Genomic DNA, 16,367 nt, shown 5'->3' with positions numbered 1-16,367 from the left:
AAAAAAGTGACGCGCGTAAACTGGTGTCGGCGATTCGAATGCCATGGCGTTCTCTGCAGGCTTTTATTTCTTGGCGCGAGTGTTTCTGGAACCGTCGATTCCATCAAGAACATTGTAGATCAAAGAATATCATTCTGGGCTAGTGACGTTAGGGCGAGACAGTCTGCTTATCTGAATGTGATAGCCCGTGCGGCATAAAAATAAGGAATGGAAGACGCGCTTCGCTCGGGACGCAGATAACACAGCCGGGCATGGCCGGGCAGCAAAACCAAACAATAAACTTGTACAGCCGGTAAAAGGCTTGTCTATAGACGGTATTCATTCAAAAGTTTAGCGGGCGATTTTCTTCGCTTGGCCACACTGAAAGCCGCCATGTCTGTGGCCACTGTGCTAGCGCATGCGCTGTGCGCCCACATCTCGAGAAAAAAAAAAAAAAAAAACACCGGTGTCCCGTTTGTCGTCTGCCGCGTTTCAACCCAATTATCGGTAGTGGCGTCAAGAGATATATTATTAGTCGCATTCACATTACGTGGTGGCGCTCTACCACCTGCCGTCGATAACTTCGCATCACCGGAGGATGAAACCGCGGCAGCGAACGGCCGGAACGGCGCGCAAGTCCGACACTGCAGTTGGCTGCCGCCGTGGATGCCGACGCAAGTGCACCCGCACCGTATCCACGACTTTGTCTGGTAAGTTCCCTCTAATACATGGTTGATTACAAAAACCGCATAATTTCTTTGGAGAGCTGTTTCACGCGTACGCCGATTTACGATGGTAGCGAATGCGAGGCCGGTGCTGTAACCCGAGCGCTGACGGATCGCAAGCGCCCTTTGAACAAATCCCTCGAGTTTGGCTTCCGTACGGCAACATTTTCTGCATATGCCTTCGGGCGATCGCTTTTCCGCGAGCATACGCGTGACTTATCGCGACGCAGTCGCACGCATACGTGGGCTCTAACGTTTTTATCGCTCTACCTACTCGTGCACGCCCCCGTCTGCCAACGTGTTTTCAAATAAATTGGAATGAAAACTTAGGCAGGCAGCAATGCGCCACCATCAGCTTCGCAGTCACCAGTCGCGGTCGCACGCTGGATGCCTTGTCGGTTGTTCGAACGAGGGATAAAAAACAGGCGCGCTCTTGTTTTTTATTTAAATCGCGGCAATCACTGACAATCACTGACATCACTGAGATTTTCTTCAGACTCCAATTCCAGAGAAAATCTGCTGTTGCAGTGACCAACCCGTTCCGCTGGTGCCGTGTAGACTCAATGCGCAAGTCTTGACGCAGAAAAATTACTAGGACCCAGATTTCGGAAGTGTAGTGGACGCGCATTTCACGGCGCGCTGAAGGTGCGTTTCTCACGCTCGCTCGGGCGGCGGTTCGCGTTACCGGACCCGCCGGATGTGTGACGCGTGAGCTATCGTGTTCCACGCCTGCGCCGCCGCGCCATCGGGGACCGGGGGGGGGGGGGGGGGGGGTTATTTCTCTTCGCTTAATAAGGCACTTGAGTTCCAGCAACCGGTCGGTGTGGTCGCTTTCATCGTCGCTCGTCAGTCCACGAGACATGGTGTCAGAAGTGGGATAAAGTTAGCGACACATCGATCAATTATTAATAGCAATCAGTCTAAGGTGCGTAGCCTGCAAAACACGCTATGGCGGATGGAGATCCTTCTATCCAGTTCAGCGGCACCGGGCTTCAACCGCCACCGAAATTCAATTTTGGGAACCCAAGCTCATGGAAAGAATGGGTCTACCAGTTCGACGACTATTGCTATGCATCTGGGCTCTACCAAGCGCCGGGAGAAGTACAGGTCAGAACGCTTCTTTACGACATGGGCTCCCAAGACGCCTGCCGCGTTCTCAACACTCTAGCATTGTCCAGCGAAGACTGGAGCTCGCTAGAAGTTCACCGATCAGTTCATCCACCCGGTCAACGAGGTCTACGAAAGTGTCCGCTTCCACCGTCGAACCCAGGGTGAAGGCGAGACCGTAGACAAGTTCTACACTGCGCTGCGTACACTTGTCAAAAAGTGCAACTATGCCTCAGCGGAAGTGGAAGAACGACTCGTTCGAGACAGGTTCGTCGTGGGTCTCCGGGACTCTAACCTTGTGGACAAACTGTGCCGAACACAAAAGCTTACCCTTGAAGAAGCAAGACTACAGGCTCGCATCAACGAAGATGCCGTGAAAGCCCGTGCAGCAGTGTTCCAAAAAGAGCCGAATCCTGCTCACGTTGTGGCCGAGGCCAAAGTTCAAAAGCGCTTCCAAAAGCCGCGACATGGCTCGGATTCTCAAGGGAGCTCCGGCAAGCGTGTTACGAAGTCCAACACAAGCGACGCTACCACGAGCTGCAGATACTGCGGTCGACCAACGCATCCTCGAGCAGATTGCCCAGCTAGGCAAGCCAAGTGCAAAGGGTGTAATCGGATTGGACACTTCGAAGCAGTCTGCGAAAAGAAAAGCAAGAAGAACATGGGAGCTCTCACACTGCACTCCGTAGCAGCCATCACCAGAGCCAAGTTCGTAAAAGTGGCCGTCAACGGACTACGCTAACTTCAAGGTTGACTCGGGTGCGGAGGTGACAGTGGTACCGGACTCGTTTCCAGGCATACCGAAACAGCTGCAAAAGCCAGAAGGTGAGCTTACGGGCCCAGGAAATTACTCCCTCACCGTTCTAGGAACATTCCAAGCGAAACTGAGCTGGAAAGGCAGGTCTACAGTGCAAACAGTGTATGTTGTGCCTTCGCAAGACCCGCCGCTTCTTGGATTCCCTGCGATACAGGCTCTTGGAGTTGTACGGTTCGTGGACAGTGTAACGGATTCTACCGTCACTTTGAAGGACAGTCTCTTCGATGGCTTGGGTGAGCTGCAAGACGAATACGTGATACGTCTCCAACCAGGCACCAAACCCTTCTCACTCAGCGTGCCGAGAAGAGTACCGATTCCGCTTCACAAACCAGTTCGAGAGGAGCTCACCAAGCTCGAATCCCAGGGAGTCATCCAACGGGTGGACCGTCCCACACCGTGGTGTTCCGGTATGGTGGCTGTTCCAAAAGCAGGAGGAGGCTACCGAATATGCGTTGACCTCACCCGACTCAACGCAGTCGTGCTTCGGGAGCGTCACATACTACCCTCAGTCGAGAACATCCTGGGACGCCTCGGATCAGCAAAGGTATTCTCTAAGCTCGATGCTACCGCTAGCTTTCACCAGGTGAAGCTTTCAGAAGAAAGTCAAGAACTCACTACGTTCATAACACCAATGGGAAGATTGTTTCCAAAGGCTACCTTTTTGAATCTGCTCAGCGCCAGAATATTTTGAGCGACAGATGAGCAGAATTCTGGAAGGCCTCGAAGGAGTTGTGAGCATGATTGACGACATTCTTGTCTTCGGAGCACCGCAGCAAGAGCATGACCAACGTCTCAAGCAGGTGTTATAGCGCTTGGAAGAAGCGGGAATCAAGCTGAACCGCAAGAAATGCACGTTCTCTGCAAACCAAGTCAAGTTTCTTGTAGTCGTGGTTAGCGCACAAGGAATCATTCCCGATCCAGAAAAGGTCGAGGCCTTGGCCAAGCTACCAACCCCATTGGATGTCAGCGGTGTCCGAAGACTGCTGGGAATGGTGAACCATGTGGGCCGCTTCATTCCTCATCTTTCCGACATCACAGCACCGATCAGGGCATTGCTTCAAAAGAGAAACTCATGGCTTTGGGGACCGTGCCAGCAAGCTGCTTTCGACAAGCTCAAAAGCTTGCTCAGTTCAGAGGTCTGCATGGCTAAATATGACCCATCATACCCCACGGTTGTGTCAGCTGACGCAAGCTCATACGGTCTCGGAGCCGTATTGCTTCAAGATCAACCATCGGGAGAACGACGAGCGGTTGCTTACGCCTCACGATTCCTAACGGACACTGAAAGCCGCTACAGTCAAACAGAAAAAGAAGCTTTGGCTGTGACGTGGGCTGTCAAGAGGTTCGACCAGTTTCTGAGGGGCATCGCATTTCAAGTCGAAACGGATCATCGTCCTTTACTCACGCTCCTGGGATCAGCAGAACTCGACATGATTCCGCCCAGAATCCAGCGCTTGTGAATCCGTCTTATGCACTATCAGTTCACTGTTCTCTACGTCCCTGGCAAGCTGATTGCCACGGCAGACACGCTGTCAAGGGCTCCTATTCAGGGACACGATCCTGAGCGAAGTCAATGGCAGACAGACTCCATCGAGTTATTCATCGGGGAAGTCGTTACAGCAGCTGCCACCCTCATGTCCTCCCGCATGGATGCCTTACGCAAGCACCAAGCGGAAGACGGCATCTGTTCTGGGCTACTCCGCTTCTGTGAGAAAGGATGGCCAGAAAACGTCTCAAAGGTTCCAGTTCATCTAAGGGAGTACTGGAAGGAAAGAGGCAACATCACAGTGTGCGATGGCTTCTTGCTCAAAGATCGCCGCATCATTATTCCAAGCCTGATGCGCCGTGAGGTACTTCAGCAAATCCACGAAGGCCACCAGGGCATTGGACGGTGCAAGGCAAGGGCAAGGGACGCAGTATGGTGGCCTACCCTTAACAGCGAAATTGAGCAGCTCGTAACATCGTGTGAGAAATGCGCTCAGACGAGAGTTCAGCGTTCGGAGCCACTAATCGCAACACCGACTCCAAATCGGCCATGGCAGCGTGTAGGCGCAGACTTGTTTGAACTTGATGGAACTCACTACATAATCGTGGTGGACTACTACTCTCGTTTTCCGGAAGTAATCAGCTTGTCGTCGACCACCTCCACAGCTGTCATTGCGGCTGTCAAGAGCACGTTCGCGCGACATGGAATACCTGATGTGTTCGTGTCCGACAACGGTCCGCGATTTTCGTCATGGGTGTTCGCCGAGTTCGCGCAGACCTACGGATTTCATCACATCACGAGCAGCCCGGGCTACCCACGGTCAAACGGCGAGGCAGAACACATGGTGCGGACCATGAAGGATCTTTTCACAAAATCCAAGGACCCGCACATGGCGCTTCTGGTGTACCGCGACACGCCAGGAGCGAGCGGATACAGCCCATCGCAGCTCCTAATGGGCCGACGTCTGCAAACGACAGTGCCGAAGATGCCAGACACCCTGCAACCAGAGTGGCCACCACACGACGAAGTTGCAGCTAAGGATAAAGCTAACCGAACAAAACAAAGTCAAGACTTCAACCGTCGTCACGCCGCCCACCAACTCCGCCCACTCGCTGACTGGGAGGATGTGTGGGTGCAGGATATGTCATGCGCAGTAAAGGTGCTCAGCCCAGCAAGAAGACCACGCTCATATGTGGTGGAAACACCGACAGGCATCATTCAGCGCAACCGTCGGCATTTGGTGCCGTTCAACGGTGCAGGCATGCCTGATGGCCTTGCGTCTGACAGTTATTCAAGCACAGACGAAACACCAGCAGTGACGGTTGAAAGCTCCGCGGATCAAACCCGCCGGATGTGTGACGCGTGAGCTATCGTGTTCCACGCCTGCGCCGCCGTGCCATCGGGGACCGGGGGGTTTATTTCTCTTCGCTTAATAAAGGCACTTGAGTTCCATCAACCGGTCGGTGTGGTCGCTTTCATCGTCACTCGTCAGCCGACGAGACAGGAAGTACCTTAATTTGAGGAATGAAAAAAAATTGGGCATTTTAATTAGTGAACAAAGCGGAGTAACGCTAGTTCCATCTTTGGCTCGTTCCTTTTAACTGCGCTATTTTTACTGTGCACCTTAAAACACCCAGTTATTCCTCCCTCCCCCTCTGTGCTTTTACTACATAGCTGCATTTATTACATGGAATGGCGAGTTGATTTTTAAGCATTGCCTTGGGCACACATGGTATCTAGCAGGTTATTTTATGCACCATTCTTTTTTTAAGCAACCAACCTTCCCAACCGGCAAGCAGACTATTCATATGCTTGCAGGCTCTGTTCTCACCATCCTTGCGTCTGCACATATGTATATTTGTTAAACGTTGCCTGCATACCCAGACTTCATATTTGAAAAGCGGCAACTGGCCACAGTTGCCGCTTTTCTAATGGAGGCGAAAAGCAGAAATGCCCATGTTCGAGATTTTGGCACACGTTAAAACATCCCCAAGTGGTCAAAATTAACCTTAGTCCCTCACTACGGTGTCCCTCATCGCCTGTGTAGTGTCAGTGTGTTAAACCTCATAGTCAATCAAAGTGTTCGTACAAACCTTCTACAAAGCAAGCACAAGCCGTTTTCAACTTTATGTGGTCACTGGTGAACTGACTGTTGTAAAACTGTGCATCGCAGCATGTTTAAGTTCACATGTTACTACTCACTCTTGCAGGTCTGAAGCATGAGATCAACCACTGGCTCTCAACAGCCACTCCCCCAGTCCGGCGAGGTCAACAAAAAGCCATCCAGCCACCACTAGGCACACAAGGCTGCAGAAAAAACTTGGCATAGCGTATGCATGTTTCTGGCCTATTTTTGCTTCTCTTAAAGGGACCCAGAAAAGCCTTCTGTAAAAGTTACAAAATTCCTGTATTGTCACGTAGCACCAATATAGCGATGCAATGCCGTTGGAATTATTGATCTACATTCAGTATTAGCTGCTCCAGAAGCAATTAAATGCACCTCTCCCCACTTGCCGATCGACTCCTCCTCCCTCTCTGCCTCCTTCAAAGCAGCTAGCTCCATTCCTGCGCCTAGGCTCGTGTCAATCACTGCGGACCCGCCTTTGCCGCCTTTGCCTCGGGATCGCGCAGGAAGGAGGAAGAGCAGCCGGAAGCCAATGGCAGTGACGCCGCTGGCGGCCGACCTTGCCGGCGATTGGGCGAATCAGGGGGCGCCTTCGCCGTTGCGTCAGCAGCGATCGCCGTTGCGTCACCCGCGGTCGCCGTTGCGTCACCCGCGGTCGGCTCGCTGCGGCGTCGCGCTCATCGGCTGAGAAAGGCGATCTTCAAAAATTGTTTACAAATTATCTGTACAACGTATGGGGCTCACACTTGGCTCAAAAATCCCCCGTTATGTGTTCTACCACCTGAATGCATTTGATTGCCACCTTCACAAAGCTTTTCTGGGTCCCTTTAAGAAGGTAAAGTTTATGCAGCCTGTGTTGCTTTTCAGTTTCAGTTGTACAACTTTTTTTTTATGTTGATTATGCATTTTCGTGTTGAAACGTATAAAAATGTGCAGTGCCAAAGGGACACTGCACCTCCAAGGCAAACTTCATTTTAGATTTTTTTATCCTTCACCTCCGTAAATGCTGGCATCATTACAGGAGTACTTGTCGAACGTTTTGATGTGTGGGTGTTTGCGTCTGTCCCGAATGCAAGATGGTGTGCCACGGTCCCTTAAAGGGGCTGGACCTACCCCACTTCTGATAGTGATGAAAAGCATGTCATAGTCTTCACATAAGCCATATTATGACCAATTCTTTAAATACGTGTGAACATCCACTGCCTGACTACTCTTTACGTCCCAACTTTCAGCCTCTCATCAGTGCTAATAAACATCCTACGCGAGGCTGACCCCTTTGCTAAGCTGCACAGAAAAAAGGTCAACCCAACAGCTCAGCCATTATCAGCAGCTGACAATCCTTGTGAATCCTCAGGTGCTGTCAAGTGCACAAAAAATTCCTCCATGTGCTCACCTTTGTAAGAGAGAAACGAGCCAAGAATGCCCCAGCAACACATCAGTGATGGCCTCCCAGATGGCCGATAGGATTCTCCAGGTACAGCGCGGAGGGGTTTTGAACCCCCTCCCCCAAACATTTTACTATGCTGCACATAAGCAAGTGCTAGCATTCATTTTGGCAAGGCTCCTTCCATTCTCCCATACCTCCATACACCCCCAACCCCTAAAAGTATTTCTGGCTGTACCAACAGTTGATGGACTGTGAAGAATGAGCACCCTGGAAAGAACTAAAGGAGGTGTTTCAGGTGTGCATTTGGAGGTTGTCAGGTGACACACTGTTGAGTCGAGTTGATACGTGCAGCATACCACGGTAGCAATGCACCAAGCATGTGTGATCCTGCATTCAAGGCCAGTGCACTGCAGGCGTATTAGTAACTGCACTTGCATTGGGTCAAATTAAACTACGCAGCTGTTGAGAAAAACAATGGGGTGTACTCACGGGAGCAAAACTCTATATTGATGCAAGCAGCAGCTGAAAGGCATTACATGCTGCCACATGAATAAGTGCCTCCTGCCAAGAAGACACTGGCTGTACGGCCTAGTTTAACAGTACGATGTTCATTTCGTGCTTGTTGCTTTGGCTACATGTGGCTTCGGCCTTGTTGAAGCGTTTTAGCGATTAGTGGTCAGTAATGCATTGAACGTTTTTTTCTTGACCTCTGATTGGGAGCTTAAGCACGCGACAGGCTTCATTAAAATCAAGTCCTAGCACTTCGGGATTTACACTCTATGCGCAGATTGTGACTATTCGTGAAGGACGAGGACAATAGAAAGGAGCAGTAAAAAATTCTTTAGGGCCTCATCTGAAGACAGTGACCATTTGGGCTCCTTTCCTTGGTTGCAGCAAAGCCAAGGGAATGCGAGCTGTGGACCGGCAACCAAGGACAACTCCACCCGGAGCTGGGATTGTGTGCGCTGGACGTTGCGTCGTCGGCTGTCGAGCACTGAGGGCCAAAACCATCGAGGACAGGCGGCCATATCCATGCCAACAGAATCAACCTAAACAACAAGGTGAGCTGGGCAGCTACGGTCTCCCACGGCAAACACACTCAGAGACACATGGTCCCCCAGAGTCAATACGCTCACGGCAGACATTCCGATTCATGCTCAGAAATTAACAAAATCCATCACATGCTTGAGTCCATTATCGTTGCAAAGAAAAAGTTCTAAAAGCAGCCCTAACTGAACTTAAGGGAGTCGACACCACTGTGAACCCCGCCTCTTCCAAAACGTCAGACGAGCATCTCAGGCCATCGTTGACTCCAGCCACAGCAGGTTACCGACCTTGGGGTCCTCAGAAATTGGGTCCGCAGATGCAATGGACAATTCTCCATCTGGCTCTACTCAGTTAAAACACTGGGACAAGAAAATTGGCCTTGGCAAACCCCCCTTGCTTCAGGGTCAGATGATTAGTACGTTACGGAAGGTGTGCTTCAAAATTTTGGAGAACAGATCATGGAAACCCTCGTGCGACATTCAAAGCCATGTTAGTGCAATTTGAGGATAAGATTGGTGCTGAAATCACCGGTCTCAACATTTGCATCACCGGTTCTTTGAGGACGCTGCGTGAAGGGGAATGGGCCCCATAAAATCGACTGCACGTGCGTCTGGCCTCCGTCAGCGGACAGTTCCAAAGTGCTCACCAATCGTCTAAAGGCACATTCCCACTGGCGACTTGGCACATTGCGTGACATCGCAAGTGATGAGCCGGGCATCGCTTTTTCTCGCTTTGCGAGGGAGGACAAGATCGCTCTAGGACTGAATCCCCTCGTTGCGCCTCGGCAATGCAAAACCGGATAGCCAATCATGGCTAAGGAGTCAGCTGACGTAGCTGCAAAGGAAAGATTTGTTTACATCCAGCAATGCAAACAATGGTGAGCCGCTGCTGCCGCACAGGGCTGACTGTGCCTGTCGGGTCAGGGGTCAGGCCAACAAGGAATTTTTCATGCGCTTCAGTTCTTTGGTCAGTGACTTCAGGGTATGTGTGTACTAATCAACAAACAGTGTAGAACTCATCAGTGTGGAAAGTCTTTTCAAATGGCAAACACGGTGTAGAACTTGGAGCGTTCGGAGGCGTCAAAACTTCTGCGTCTGTGAAAAGAAGTGAAATTTGCCGGCCGGGATGCGAGTATTGTTGCATCGAATTAATTACTAAATGCAAAACATGGCTGACCGGCACGTTTCTCCTAAACGTATGGAGCCCTTCTCGCAACACCTCCAAATTGACCGAGCTTTTTTAGAAAACTCTTGAAATTTTCCATTTCGACACATTACTCATTGTCGGTGATTTTAATGCACATCACACTAAGTGGGGATTGCAAGCATGACACCATTAAAAAGCGAAAACCTTTGGCTTGATGCCCAACAAGAAGGCCTCACCCTTACCACTGACCATACGCATCCCACTTGCACCGGAAGTAGTGTGAGCAGTGATGAGCAGCAGTGTGAGCAGCCTTGCTTTACAGAACACACGTAAAGGAAGACCACTTTACGCAACACATAAGAGAATCTCGGCAGCGACCACCCGGCAACATCAAACGAAGGTCTGGTAGGCCCGCTTATCCTCATTTACTGAGATGCATTTCAAGGGCTCTGAGTGGTGCAGCGGGGTTCCTCACACTCGGTGATTGGTCCACATATCTGAGAAATAACTAACATCAAGGCAAAGGCGGATCAACTGGGCCGAGATGCTGAGCAGGCAACTAATTATACATTTGAAGCAGGGAACCAATGCCAGGTTGACTTGCAGCTTCCCCACATGTGGGAGGCCAAAAGATGTTTGCAACAGCAACTCCGCAAGAACAAAGTCAGTTGCAACGTGTTTTGTCGCCTGGATTGGCTTGACCAACACATTGAAGAATACTCAGTTATTGCGACAAAATTGGCATGCAGCTTGCGATTGCACCGTGAGAAGCAACTACCCAAGACATGAAACGTCGTCTGATGCTTAATCGATCTCGGTAAGAGCCAAGCCATACATTGATGCAACCTAATGGGGAATTCCATTGAGAGAACAGGAGCAGTGGCATCGTGCAGTGAGGAGTAGGTGACAGAACACTTGGGGGCACGCGGGAGCAGGGCCACTGCACCTGCCATGAGTGCGGCACGCACCCGGAGAGCAGGTGGGAGAGGAAAAAACGACGAGGGGAAAACACGGTCCCGACCGGCTGTATGGGCATACATGATAGCATTTATCAGGTTAAATAAGGGCGATCCGGCTACACTACTTGCAGTAGCAGCAATATGAGGCCTGTCTGCAAGATTGGCGAGTGAGGAACAGGCGGTATCACTACGAGGGCGTCTCAAATACGACAAAAACCAGTAACAGAGGCTATTTTGCTCATATGCACCATCTCTTGGGGTGAAGTAGAGGTTAAACTGCCGGCTACTTGTTCTTGTAGTCGTTCGTGCGAATCTCCCCGGTGCCGTTCGTTTTTTTTTCTCTCTCTCTCTCTCTCTCTCTCTCTCTCTCTCTCTCTCTCTCTCTCTCTCTCTCTCTCTCTCTCTCTCTCTCTCTCTCTCTCTCTTCAGCCCTTAGCGTTTTTGAGAACTGAGAACGAATATTTCAGTAGAAGAAACACCCCCGCCCCACGCAGAATCGTTAAATGATGTACAACCAAAGTGGGAAGCTCCTTCACTGGGTCTGTTTACTGAACAGCACCGTTGATTCTGGGCATGGAGTTCAGTGAGAGTAAAGCCCCTCCTATGGGCAGGGCCGCAGCGGAGGGGCTTTAATTTAGAGCAGCCCAGCGGCAGCGCGGCGGCGCGTGTCATGTCGTCGCTCCATGTACCGTAATTACCCGATTCTAACGCGCGCCCTTTTTCCGGAAAAATAGGCCGAAAAATCACATGCGCGTTAGCATCGGATTCGAAACCGAAACCGAAACAGCAGAAATTTCGTCCCACCCATCGCCATCACCATGTCAAGATGGCGCTAAAGCTTTTAGCAACGATTTTTCGGACGCAGGAACCATATGCGCCTAGACTTTTCTATCGGCGTTCACACAAATCGTCAAATTGTTCCACTTGCGCGCTTGATAACAGCAATGGCAGCAGCGGCTCTCACGCGTTCAAAACGAGCGGTCGGCTGAAGCGTGCGGCTCTGGAGAAGCTCGCGGGATGGGCGTGCGAGGCGTGGGCCACGATCCCATCGACCATGGTTGAATGTTCGTTCAGAAGTGTGGCATCGCGAAGGCTCTTGGCGGCACCGAGGACGAGATGTTCTGGTCAGCGGAAAGCGACGAGGAGTGAGATGAGCGAAATTACTTTGGGGAATAAATCGCCCATTTCTCCCGCATTCGTTTGTCTGGGTTATAAAGTTCCGTGCGCGTTACAAACGGAGAGGCAAGTTTTTTGGTTTTTTTGTCAGAAAAATCTGGTGCGCGTTAGAATCGGGGGCGCGTTAGAATTGGATAAGTACGGTAGCTCAGAGATTTCCTGCCGCGCGAACTTTGTCGTGAAAGTTCGCTCCACGTATTCCAGCCTTTAGGCATCCCAGCAATCTCTGCGGAAAAGATTGTGTGAGCAAAGCCGGGCAAAGCACGTGTGGCGGTGTGAAGCATTCGCATGCTCGTAGGGCTCGCTGCCCATTCCACAAAGTTGCAAATGCACGATGGATACTTCCGCGCTCCCCGATACAAGGGAGCAAAACACACACACACACACACACACACACACACACACACACACACACACACACACACACACACACACACACACACACAAAGGGGAGGATATGACGTTAAAGGTCATGTGACTTCCTTCGTATCGTACTGTGCTCACTCCGACTTTTCAAGCGGGAGCAGATCGAACTGCCCCCAACTGCTCTCAGAGCACCGAAAGTGGTCTCGCACTACCACTGGATGACAGTGCTCCTACTTCTGTTCGACCACTGAAACACGCCTGCTCAGGAGAGAGCACTTTCAGAGTGCTTTTGAGTGCTCCTGCTCTCCCAATGGAATTCGCCATAAGTGTCATTCCGTATCAGTTTGGTAGCACGGACAAAGAACTATTGAAGGTTATTCAGGATCTTCATATTGCAAGCTGTGCTGCCAAGGTACTGCCCCCCTACTCGAACCGGAATAATGCCCTCCTCAACATTACTTCGGGCAAGGTACGTGGCTGCCATTACGGCCCTTTGCACAAAACAAAATGTGCTTTTAGGCAAAACGACATCAGGAACAAATGCTTGTAATCTAGGTTATGACTTTTTGGAAGCCCTCACTCATTAGCTCAATATGTGATGGGATAGAGGGCACATTCCGAAACAGTGGAAAAGAGCCAAAAATATTTTAATCCCTAAACCTGAAAAAAAGCTTACGATTGAAATTCTCCAGCCATTATCTCTCATTCCATGCATGGGAAAGGTTCTTGAACATGAAGGAAAACTCTTTTTCTGCATACCATGATCAGTTTCAGACGTACACTTTCTACAAAGGTTAAGGCAGCATGAGCTTTAGCTAACAGCCAAACAAGGAGTCGCATTTTAAGCACATTGGACATTAACCTTCCTTGCAGCACGACTTTACAAGTAGCTATTCCAACAACGCGGAGATTGCATCCTCATTCCCCCTCTTCTCGTGAAACGCACCCCAATTACAACGACGAGCGACGATAGGCCAGGGTGCAAGCTCTGCGCAAACGCTAATTAAATGTGAGGACGTGGTTTACAGGGACGCAGCCAACTATTTTCGTCTCGACGTAATATTAGTTGCTGTAGTCAATAACCAGGGAAACTCCATTGCCTCTGGCCCGCTTCATACCCCAGTGGTGTATGAAGCAGCAGCCATTGCACTGGCAATGGTGGCCTTCACAAAAATCAGAACAGTAAAAAAATTCAGGGAAGCTTGCGCTCACGTGCAAGACTTGATCATTGACGGACACAAAGTTGAGTTTTATTGTCGTGGTGCCGTGGTTGACGTCGGCGGGATGGCATTTCATTACCTTACGTTGAGCAACGCCAGAGTGAGCTCGTCGTTTTGATCGACGTTTTCTTGTGCCGCCCTGTAAGCATGACTTATCGTCTCTAGCAGATGCTTTGCACGCCGAGCCTGTCGAAGCACACCGGCCTCTTCCTTTCCTCGGCCATGCCAACTATCTGTGGCCTATCCACTACCTGCGACAAACTATGCACACGTATCAAGGCACGCGAGCATGAATGGTGTGCATTTTCGTAGTATTTTAAAAGCTGCGGACACCATACAGAAATGATTTGCTCAACAGCATCGCTGTTAATTAAAACCTCCAAGTCTGCAATCCTAAATTTCTCCCGAGGGCAGATCTCCGAAGAGGTGTCCGTACCTCTAACTTTTGGCCTCGACCCCGAAAAACGAACCGGCAAGTTCTGGACCGCTAATTCTGGACCGCTAATTCTGGATCTAATCTGGACCGCTGCCCTCTTTGGCATGGCCAGGAGTGAATCCGCACACAACGCCGCTTGCGGCTTCACAGACCTAGCGCACGTCAATCTGGACGGTGGCTTCATCTCACTGTCAGGCAGGAACAGAGTAGTGTCCTACACGGATATCCCCAACCACTGTCAGCTGACCTGAGCCTGTATCCCTCCCAGGAATCTGTGGTTTGGAGACACTTCCAGACAAATTCGTGTCGGAGCTTAATTGTCTACAGCTACGGTTACCCAGGACAGGTAACAGTAGCTGTCCCCCCACCCCCCCTGCAGAGTGCCACAGGTGCCAGGAAGGAGCAGGCCTAGCACACATGCTATGTCAGCGTCCTCACACAGCCACACCAGTTGCAGTGTTAATAGCAGTGGGAGACCGTACTGCACAGCTCCTACTTGGGGAGAGTAGAACAAGGGTAGGAGCAGTAAGCACCCTGGAACTATCATCACATCTGTCTCTGGCCCTCCAACACCTTTCACCATATGAATTGTTCCAATTTTTACTGCCCCATTTGCTCAATTCTTAGTTCCTACCCCATTTTAATAAAAGGTGTATTGAATGTTAAATACTCCAAATCTTTGTGCATCAACCGTAAGTGCATCTATCGCAAGTGCAAGGGGCATGAATAAAAGGGGATGCTTAGAATAAAAAAAAAATTACAATGTAGCAGTGAGTGTGAATTTTAGCATATTTTAGCTATGATGGGCATGTAAATTGCTTTTCAGTGATGCTGTGTGCTAGATACAAAGTTCCCTTCTATGTACACAATGACGAGTTTTTCCCAGCAGAGTCCTGGGTATCGCGTTTACAATAGTGAAAATTCACTATCTGCTACTTATTTTTTTTTGTAGGTCTTTAAGCAAAGCCTGCAAAGCTGTTAGTAGGCAACAGGTTAGTGGGCAACAACAGAAAAAGTTTATTCAGCACACAGTATGTCATTTGTGATGTCACTGCTTAAAATGATATTTGCATTTTCCTCGTGTTAAAAAAATCACAGCAACTGGACAGTATCATACACAGAAAAGTGTTGAAACAGTTCAAAGAAATAGGGACTTACAGGCATTATACAGACAGGTAATAGTTTTCTGGTAAATGCACAAAGTAATGCCACACTCTTAAACTAAAAAGATAATTGAGATTGATGTGATTTCTCTAACATAGCACGTTAATAACAACTGAACAAGACGACGAGCTGCAGGCTTACAAAATTGCTTCACCGATGCAGTTGTTGGAGTCAGAAAAGAAATCTGTAAATACAGGATGTGTTGAGTACAAATGACCATCAATACCAGACGTGCCCAGTAAGTGCAGTCTTCTGCTGAATGGCAAACACGCAAAAAAAATGACTTGATACACTTAATTTACAACTAAAAACAAACTGCAAAAAATGTGAGTATAATCAGATTGCAAGGTAAAACTGACAGGACTAAATTCCTTGGCAAGTTGCAGTATTCCAAAATGGTTTTACCAATGCTGCAAATATAACCCGCCGCGGTGTCTCAGTGGCTAAGGCGTTGCGCTGCAAAGCACGAGGTGCAGTCACTTTCATTTCCGAGGGTTGGGGTGGTCGGACCAGCGACAAGCGCCTTACCGAGTCTTGCGGCATCTTAAATAACCTTGTACCAGGTGACACAGTGTTGGCTGACAGAGGATTCACAATAGGTGATGCTGTTGGCATCCACTCAGCCAAGCTAGAAATGCCGGCTTTCACTAGGGGGAAATCGCAGTTATCGGCTTGGGACGTCCAAAAAACTCGAAAATTGGCTAATGCCTGCATTCATGTAGAACGGGTGATTGGGCTACTTAGAAGACGATACTGAAACCTGTCAAGCACTATTCCAGTTGATCTTGTGACTGTGAAGCACAATGAGAGGCTCACCCGGCTAGACAAAATTGTAGCTGTCTGCGCAGCTCTAGCAAATCTGAGCCAGTCAGTTGTGCCATTCGAATAGGCATTTTTCCAGCAAGCCGTGTGCATCAGTTTGGCTGAGACAACAACATCTAGCAGTTTCCCTTATTGTGTGGGAAATAGGTGGGTGAGGCACGCCGTAGTGAAAGGCTCCGGATTAATTTTGGCCACCTGGGGCAAGAAGGGGGGGGGTGGGGGGGGGGGGGGATCTTTAACGTGCGCCGAAGTCTCGCAGACACGGGCGTTTTTGCTTTTCGCCTCTGTCAGAAAAGTGGCGGCTGGGAATCGAACCTGCAATGTCCTTGGGCCCAGCAGCACAACACCTTAGCCACACAGAAGAGGATGGAATGGGAATGGCCGCAATGAAATGCCAATACTGGG

General features: G+C 49.9%; 1 long non-coding RNA gene across 1 annotated transcript; it reads left to right on the top strand.

The window, feature by feature from the left end:
- The first annotated feature begins 395 nt into the window (after nucleotides 1-395).
- On the top strand, nucleotides 396-11,948 carry LOC144143499 (uncharacterized). Its single transcript, XR_013317093.1, has 3 exons — nucleotides 396-689; nucleotides 6,325-6,444; nucleotides 8,521-11,948. It is a non-coding gene; the product is annotated as an uncharacterized LOC144143499 (long non-coding RNA).
- The last annotated feature ends 4,419 nt before the right edge of the window (nucleotides 11,949-16,367 follow it).

Source organism: Haemaphysalis longicornis, unplaced genomic scaffold (assembly GCF_048455015.1).
Source record: "Haemaphysalis longicornis isolate Haplotype H1 unplaced genomic scaffold, Haemaphysalis longicornis Haplotype H1 scaffold_1, whole genome shotgun sequence".
In the NCBI taxonomy this organism is placed as follows: domain Eukaryota; kingdom Metazoa; phylum Arthropoda; class Arachnida; order Ixodida; family Ixodidae; genus Haemaphysalis; species Haemaphysalis longicornis.
The sequence above is the reverse complement of the archived record's forward strand: the minus strand, read 5'-3'. Positions and strand labels throughout refer to the sequence as shown.